The sequence below is a fragment of the Saccopteryx bilineata genome, chromosome 6, assembly GCF_036850765.1.
Source record: "Saccopteryx bilineata isolate mSacBil1 chromosome 6, mSacBil1_pri_phased_curated, whole genome shotgun sequence".
In the NCBI taxonomy this organism is placed as follows: Eukaryota; Metazoa; Chordata; class Mammalia; order Chiroptera; family Emballonuridae; genus Saccopteryx; species Saccopteryx bilineata.
Window position 1 is genome coordinate 81,143,100 of NC_089495.1, and position 7,606 is coordinate 81,150,705.

Sequence of the window (7,606 nt, forward strand, 5' to 3'; positions counted from 1 at the left end):
TGTAGCCTGATAAAAGGACCTTCAAAGAAGAAGCAGAAGAGTGCTCTGTTACAGTTGCTGGGCTATTGCATGAATGAACTAAGAAACAACTTGGGGGAACCTGGGTCCCCGACTCCGCGGCTAGCTGGGACTCCGGACCGGCAATATGGAACGGGATGGTGCAGAGGTGCCAGGTGAAAGTGTTGTATATATTTTTCAAAAAGTGCTGAAATAACAGAAATTTATTCAGAGACCATTTCTGTGGCACAAGAAATAAACACCCTGCAGTTGTGGAATGAGATAGAAACATGACGTATTAGACTGGTTGATATCAGATATCAGGTGGGTGATACTGGATGTCAGTCAAGAATATGTCAAACTTGGAGATCAGCTCCTCTTGCTTTGATCAGGATATGAAATTGTCATCACCCCCCCCCCATTTGTGGAGGGTAGTGCTGAGGAACCGCTCGAGAAAGAAATGAATGAAGTTCAAGAGAAATCTAAAGATATAATAAAATTCACTGCTGAGAAACTTTCAATAGATGAAGTGTCACATTGGTGACTTCTCCACTCTGGTGCAATATTCCTGTTTGTAGGGACCACAAGAAACAACTTGAAAGGGAAAAAAAGTTATTAGCTTAGAATATGAAGCATACATACCAATGGCGGTAAAGGAAGTCAGAAGAATTTGTAGTGACATTAGGCAGAAATGGCCAGTCAGACACATAGCAGTTTTCCAGAGACTTGTCTTGGTTCCTGTGTCAGAAGCAAGCATTGTCACCGCTGTGTCCTTAGAGCACAAGGTGGGTGGAATCCCTTGAAGCTGTGAGCTACACCATCGATGCTTTAAAAGACAGGGTGCTGTATGGAAGAAGGAAATATATAAAGAATCACTATCTTTTTGGAAAAGAAACAAAGAATGTTTCTGGGCAACCAGTGATTAAATCACTGATGTGTTTACAGTGCTAACATTTAGATTTGTTAAACTTATCTATGATTATATTTTGATTTTCCTTCTTTAGAAACTGAGATAGCTGAGGATGAGGTCTTACACTGAAAATAGAGGTTGAGGAAATGCTTTTGGGGAGAAAATGGAAGAATAATTTAAATGGGAAGGTGTCAGTGGTAGATAGATTATTCCATGAATACATTCTGATTGTATCTGGACTCATTGAGGTGTGTGTGGCCTCTCCTCACTGACTGTGTCTCAGAACTGCCCACCCCTAGCCCATATCCAGTGATGTTCTTGTTAGCAGGAAGTGGTTTGGGAATGTTGATAGAATTGGAAGGCATGTAAAGTCATTATCGGACAGTCTTGATCTGATATATTGTTAGAGTTTATATATCTAAAAATAAGCTAAAATAAACACATGATTCAAAACAAACAGCAACAACAACAAAAAAGACTTAACATATTGGTTATCCACAGGACCCATGTGAGTCAACATCAAATCAGTCCAGCCAGAGAGGTCTCCAAGCCCTTTCCTGAGGAAAGAAACAAGGTGCACATTGATTGGCCACACATTTCCATACTATATGACATCAAAGCAACTGGTGATTAAATCTCAAAGTGATACAACTATGGAAATCAAAGAAATCATATTCCAATGATTTTATGTAAACTATTCACAACCCTACTATACAGAGAACCCAATGTACAGGGAAGTAGATTAAAGTGCACAAAATCTTAAAGTCTGAGCATTTATCCATCAAAGAACAAATCATCCAAAGGAGACTATTTGAAGTGACAAATACTAAGATATAGATTTCTTGATTTATATTCTTGAAACTCAGAAAAAACATCATTTCTCCATGGGACTTTTATATTTCTGTGTCTTGGGAGTAGAGATAGTGGCGAGTAGCAGGCATAGCAAAGTTTGCTCTTTATTTAAATTACTTTTCTATCATTAATATTTAATCAATCAATTAATACAGCTTAGTAATAATATCAACATTATTTTGGCACACAATTAAATTATTATCAAACATTTGCATTGCAATCTAAAATATCAAATAACAGTGTAGTGTTTTAAATACATCACTAAATAATACATGAAAGCAAAATAAGGTTTGCAGTTTATATTCAGACATAGCAAATTCCATCTAAACACAAATTGCCATAATGCAAGGGATAAATAACAATGGCTAATCTTATGATGTCATATAAAGTCCTGAAAAAGTGAAATTAAAATTAATCACAGTGTATAAAACAAAAATAAATTTTGTCTTTTATATATGGCATTAAATTTATGTATGGAAATGAACAGATTTATCAAAAAATATAACATTACTTTTAACACTTGCTTGTCCCATACAACATTTGTTCTATAGTGACACTCTGTGCATGATAATACTCTTCTGTACTCTGAAAGCATATCTTACTAAGTTATTTTCAATTATGTAAAAATTTAGAATATTCTCATATAGACTATCTAAAATTTTAGTTAAGGCATAGAACTAACAGTCAGCATAAATACAAACTAAATTCTAATAATATGCTGATTTTTAAATAGGTATTATTTGAAGGCTTATAGTAAGATTTAACTGTAACTAAAGTTGTTAAGTTTTAAGTATCATAATAATATATTAAATGAAATAGGCATATGAATAGATAGATTGATGTAATATCACAACCCATTATAAATGTGTATTTACACACATGCACAGTCTCCCACACACACACACACACATTTAGATGAACAGAAGTAAAATGTTGGTAAGACAAATTGCTTATTTGCAAGGTAAATAATGAGCCAATTGACACAACTAATAATAATAATAACCTACTTGTATATATTGTTTATTGAAGATCATTTAATTTCCAAGTTATAGGGTGTTCTATTAATGTAGCTCAACAACAAAAATAGAATATTTTTATGTGTATCAGATTTCCAGAAAGACAATAGTCTGGAATAAGTCAAGCACTCAAAAATATCATGAAGACTTAGGCTCTTGCTTCTTCTACATAGCAACCTTTGTTTGTTTGTTTTTGTGCTCGGGCTTATTTGCTTATCACCATAAGAGTACTGCAGAGCTTGAAGTAGCATATGCTCTTAGGTTGTCATTAAAAGAGAAAAAGTGGATTTTCCTCCTTCTGTCTTCCTATTTGTATTATGAAAAAGTATGTTACTGAGTAACTTCTCAAAATATTTTTTTTATTAACTGAGAAATGGGGAGGCAGAGAGACAGACTTCCGCACGTGCCTCAACTGGGATCCACTTGGCAAGTTCTTTACCTGGTGATGGTCTGCCCATCCAGTGCCACGGCTCTGTTGCTCAGCAACAAAGCTATTTTTGAATCTGAAGTAAGGCCCTGTAGCCATTCTCAGTGTCTGGGGCCATCTTAATTCAACCAAGCCATGGCTGCAGGAAGGAAAGAGAGAGAGAGAGAGAGAGAGAGAGAGAGAGAGAGAGAGAACGGAAGTGGGAGGTGTGGAGAAGCAGATGGTCACTTCTCCTGTGTGCCCTGACTGGGACTCAGACCTGGCACTTCCACAAGCAGGGCTGACACTCCACCACTGAGCCAACAAGCCAGGGCATAAGTTATTTTTATATAGAATTAGTGAGAACTGAGTTATGTGTCTACTCTTAATCCAATTATGGTCAAAGAGAAGTGTTTTCTTATAACTTGTTAATATTTGGTTAAAGTTCATTCTCCAGGGCCTGGCTTAGAGAAACTATTTTTTTCTAAACATATTACAGTCTGATGTCTGAGGAAACTCAGTAAGAAGGAAAGTAGTGATAGATGCTGGGTTGTGTAGCAGTTAGAGTATAAGTTAGTAAGAAAATATTTCTGTGTGCTCTAAAATAAGAGACTCATAAAGAAATAACTTTACATAATTAAGTGAGAAACTAGCAAAGAAATTTCAGAAGGGTATGATGGTAAATAAGACAATTTTTGAACCCCCAAAATGGCAGATTTGGCCAAAGAATCATACCCATGGAAGACAAATTCAAATTGAGCATGCATTTCAACAGGAACAAAACAATTTCCTTCAAATGGAATACTTCTATGATATAGATCTGCCATCAAGAACTGAGAAAGATCTGAAATTTTTACTGACTGAAAACTCACCATTTAACTTGGCTCACTTGCATGGATGGTGGTTGAAGATGTGAGGCTCATGGGTCAAAGATAAAGAGACATATTCTTATTCACAGCTTTAATAATAGCCAATCAATATTTTTTGTGCTGAATTCCTAAATTTCAATTCTCATTGGGGAATGCAGAAAGGACCAAATGACACTTGATGCACATTGGTTTGTGTTAAAGAGGAAGAAACCTGGACTTAAGAAAACCATCTTTTATAATGGACAATAAACAAACCTATCCTTTGCCCCAAACCTAACTCCCAAGGATATAAGTAAATATGTTCTTTATTAAATATAATGCCTTTCATTTCCAGCATTGTTGGCTATAAAACATTCATAAAAAAATAGTCTTGACAAAAGACCTTTCCACTCCTTATAACAAGACAGAATAGTGAAAAACTTATATAGAATTATCTCCAAACAATAGCCAACCCCTCATTTCTAGATCACCTTGGCTCTTGGTGAATTTTTACATGGGTATAAACTATGTAGACCGTTCTGTCCAGCTAACTGATAAAGGCTGAGGCAAAAACATTAATTATCTTTTATACAGTGTTGAATTGAAACTACTATTAACAGAACATCAAACAGTAGAAGTAGGCCTAATCTGAATACTTTACAGGATCTCAGAATCAACCAGTTGTATATATCCAATACATGATCAGAATTTACCTTAATAACCTAGTTGGCTTTCTCCTTAAGTTTCTGTTTTGTTCACTCTATTCTTTCCAAGGAACTAGTCCCTTAGAGTAGGAATACTATCAGCTATTTTACAAACGACTCCTCTTTATGGAAGTTTTGTAATTGATGAAAATATTGCCTTGAAACAATATGTCAGATCATATAAAAGTGACTTCTTTAAACATTAGATGCAGATAGATATTCAGAACTTTATTGCAAAATTATATATTTGCCTTTCAATATTTCAGTGGTCAATACTACAAATATTTAATCCTACTAAATTTAATCATTCTATACCATGTGTTTAGGTATTTCCATATATTAAATATATTTTGAAACTGATGCTGCAAAACAGGGATCATTAAGAACAGGCACATTCATTGATCACTCAGAGTACACATAAGCTATGAAAACAAGCCAGCTGTGCTGGTTAGTACCAGCTCATAGGTATTCAGTATGGCTAGAAAACGTTCACTTATATAGACACTATGTTCTAGCAATTTGAAATGATGATCGGCTTCCACTGATGAATTTTAAAAATTGATCTGATGGAAACTATGTCTAGCATCCTGCAAATATTCATGACAAAATATCATTGGGATAATGCACTATATAGCACTGAAATTTAGACTCTTGATGATACAGGAAAATAACACTTCAGATGATATTTTCATTTTTACTAACATTCTAGTATGATCAGAGCATAATTCCTTCTTAGATTAATTTTGTTCTATCTTAGATTTTTGCTAATTTTCTGATGTCTCTCATTGAAAATTGTATGTGTGAATTTACAGCAAATAATTGGATGCACTCTGATCACAGCTTATATGCTGCTGTAATATCTGCATAATAAAAAAGCCATTTAGACAGAGTAAAGTACCAAAAAATCAAATTATATTTTCAATTTAACTTAAAGACAAACAGGCATGAAAAGAATTCACAGTATGTAGACATGAAAAAGAGTTTTTTTACAGACCTTTACAAAGTCTTGAAATCATTTGAAAATTTATATCAAAATAATATGTATGATTTTATGCAAACAATAGATTTTTATTCTCATTTGTTTAGAAGAAATATACTTGAAGAAATAACACAATTTTAATATTTGTGTCTTATATAAAATTAATCACATATTACCGTATTTTTAATCAGGCCTAGAATAAAACATTACTTTCCATTTATCTGGCTCTAATAGTCATTACGTGACAAGACATATGAAAATGTGTAAATTATTCACCAAGCTTTTATAGAAAATCCTTAAACACAGAGTGCAGGTAAATTCAGGTGATCATCAAAAAGATTCAGATATAAGCTCTGGCTGGTTGGCTCAGTGGTGGAGCATTGGCCTGGCATGTGAAAGTCCCGGGTTTGATTCCTGGCCAGGGCACACAGAAGGGCTCGTTTGCTTCTCCATCCTCCCCCATATCATTTCTCTCTATCTCTCTCTTTCCCTCCCGCAGTCAAGGCTCAATTGGAGCAAATCTGGCCAGTGCAATGAGGATGGCTCCATGGTCTCCACCTCAGGCACTAGAATGGCTATGGTAGTAATGGAGCAAAGCCCCAGAGAGGCAGAGCACTGGCCCCTGGTGGGCATGCTGGTTGGATCCCGGTTGGGTGCATGCAGGAGTCTCTCTGCTTCCCTGCTTCTCCCTTTAGAAAAATATGGAAAAATATATAAGTAAGTAAGTAAGTAAATAAATAAATAAAAATTCAGGTATATGTGTATAAAACTGCAGAAGTACTTTGAATATTTTACATAAATTATGTGGTTTTGCCATTTTTAAACATGTAGGTTTTATAATAAAAAAAGTGCATTTTTCCATTCTGTAGATATACATATGTTTTTACCTTATAATCAGAAATGTATGTGTAAATGTTTGATAGGTGTTTTACTAGGTAAAAAGGTATTAAGATACCATTGTTATCTTAAATGCAGTTTCACTATTAAATTTAGAATTACAAGAAATTTCTTCTTGTTATATTTAATCTGCTACACTTTATGTTAAATTAAACTATTTTAAATTTCATTTTTTCATATCTCTTCTTTTAAAAGTAAATTTCCACAAATATTTCATAAATGAAGAAGTTAATCCTGAGAAGCAGAGTCTAAGAAAGCTGTTACTTAGATTTAGTGCCATGAAATAATAACCCTGAATTGAGTTCAAATGTCTAATTTAGAACAATGATGTAGCTGGTTGACCTTGGGCAAAAATTATTTTGCTGGTATTTTAAAATTTTGTTGGATGAGATAATGTATCATAATATATTGAAACTTTTATCCTTTTTAGTTCTAAATCATGAATGGGTGTCAAATGCTTAACATTTTTAGAATTATAGTTCAAATATATCAATATTTCAGGAACATTTCAATTCTCTATCTTGACCTAAGATACATTTGCATTATATAAAAAGAATAAGTCAATGCCAAATAAGATAACTCCATTTTCTATCCACATGGTCAATGTTTTCTATTCTCTGAGGATAGAGAAATCACCAATGGAGCTTCCAATTCAAGAACTTCAGACATGACCTTTCCATCTGATTGAAGCCTTTCAGCTCTTTGACAAGTAATAAAAATGATCACTCATTCATAGGAAAATGTATATATTATATTATTTAACCACAATTGATTTTTTTCTAAGCAGACATACCTAAGATATTTTAGAACAACTGGTCTTCTGGTATTCTACCAAAATATATTTTTACCTCTAGGTCTTTGGATATGTGGAACAAACTCCCATGATTCTGTCTTGCAATTACTCCTATAGGCATTATAATTCTCATTATCCAAAAGAAACAGGTCATCTATCCCAATCTTTGTGATTCTATACAAATCCACAACTAACCTATCTACA

At 34.0% G+C, this 7,606-nt stretch overlaps 1 pseudogene; it reads left to right on the plus strand.

Moving 5' to 3' along the window:
• Positions 1 to 350: 350 nt before the first annotated feature.
• Positions 351 to 923, plus strand: LOC136309214 (molybdopterin synthase catalytic subunit-like; annotated as a pseudogene).
• The last annotated feature ends 6,683 nt before the right edge of the window (positions 924 to 7,606 follow it).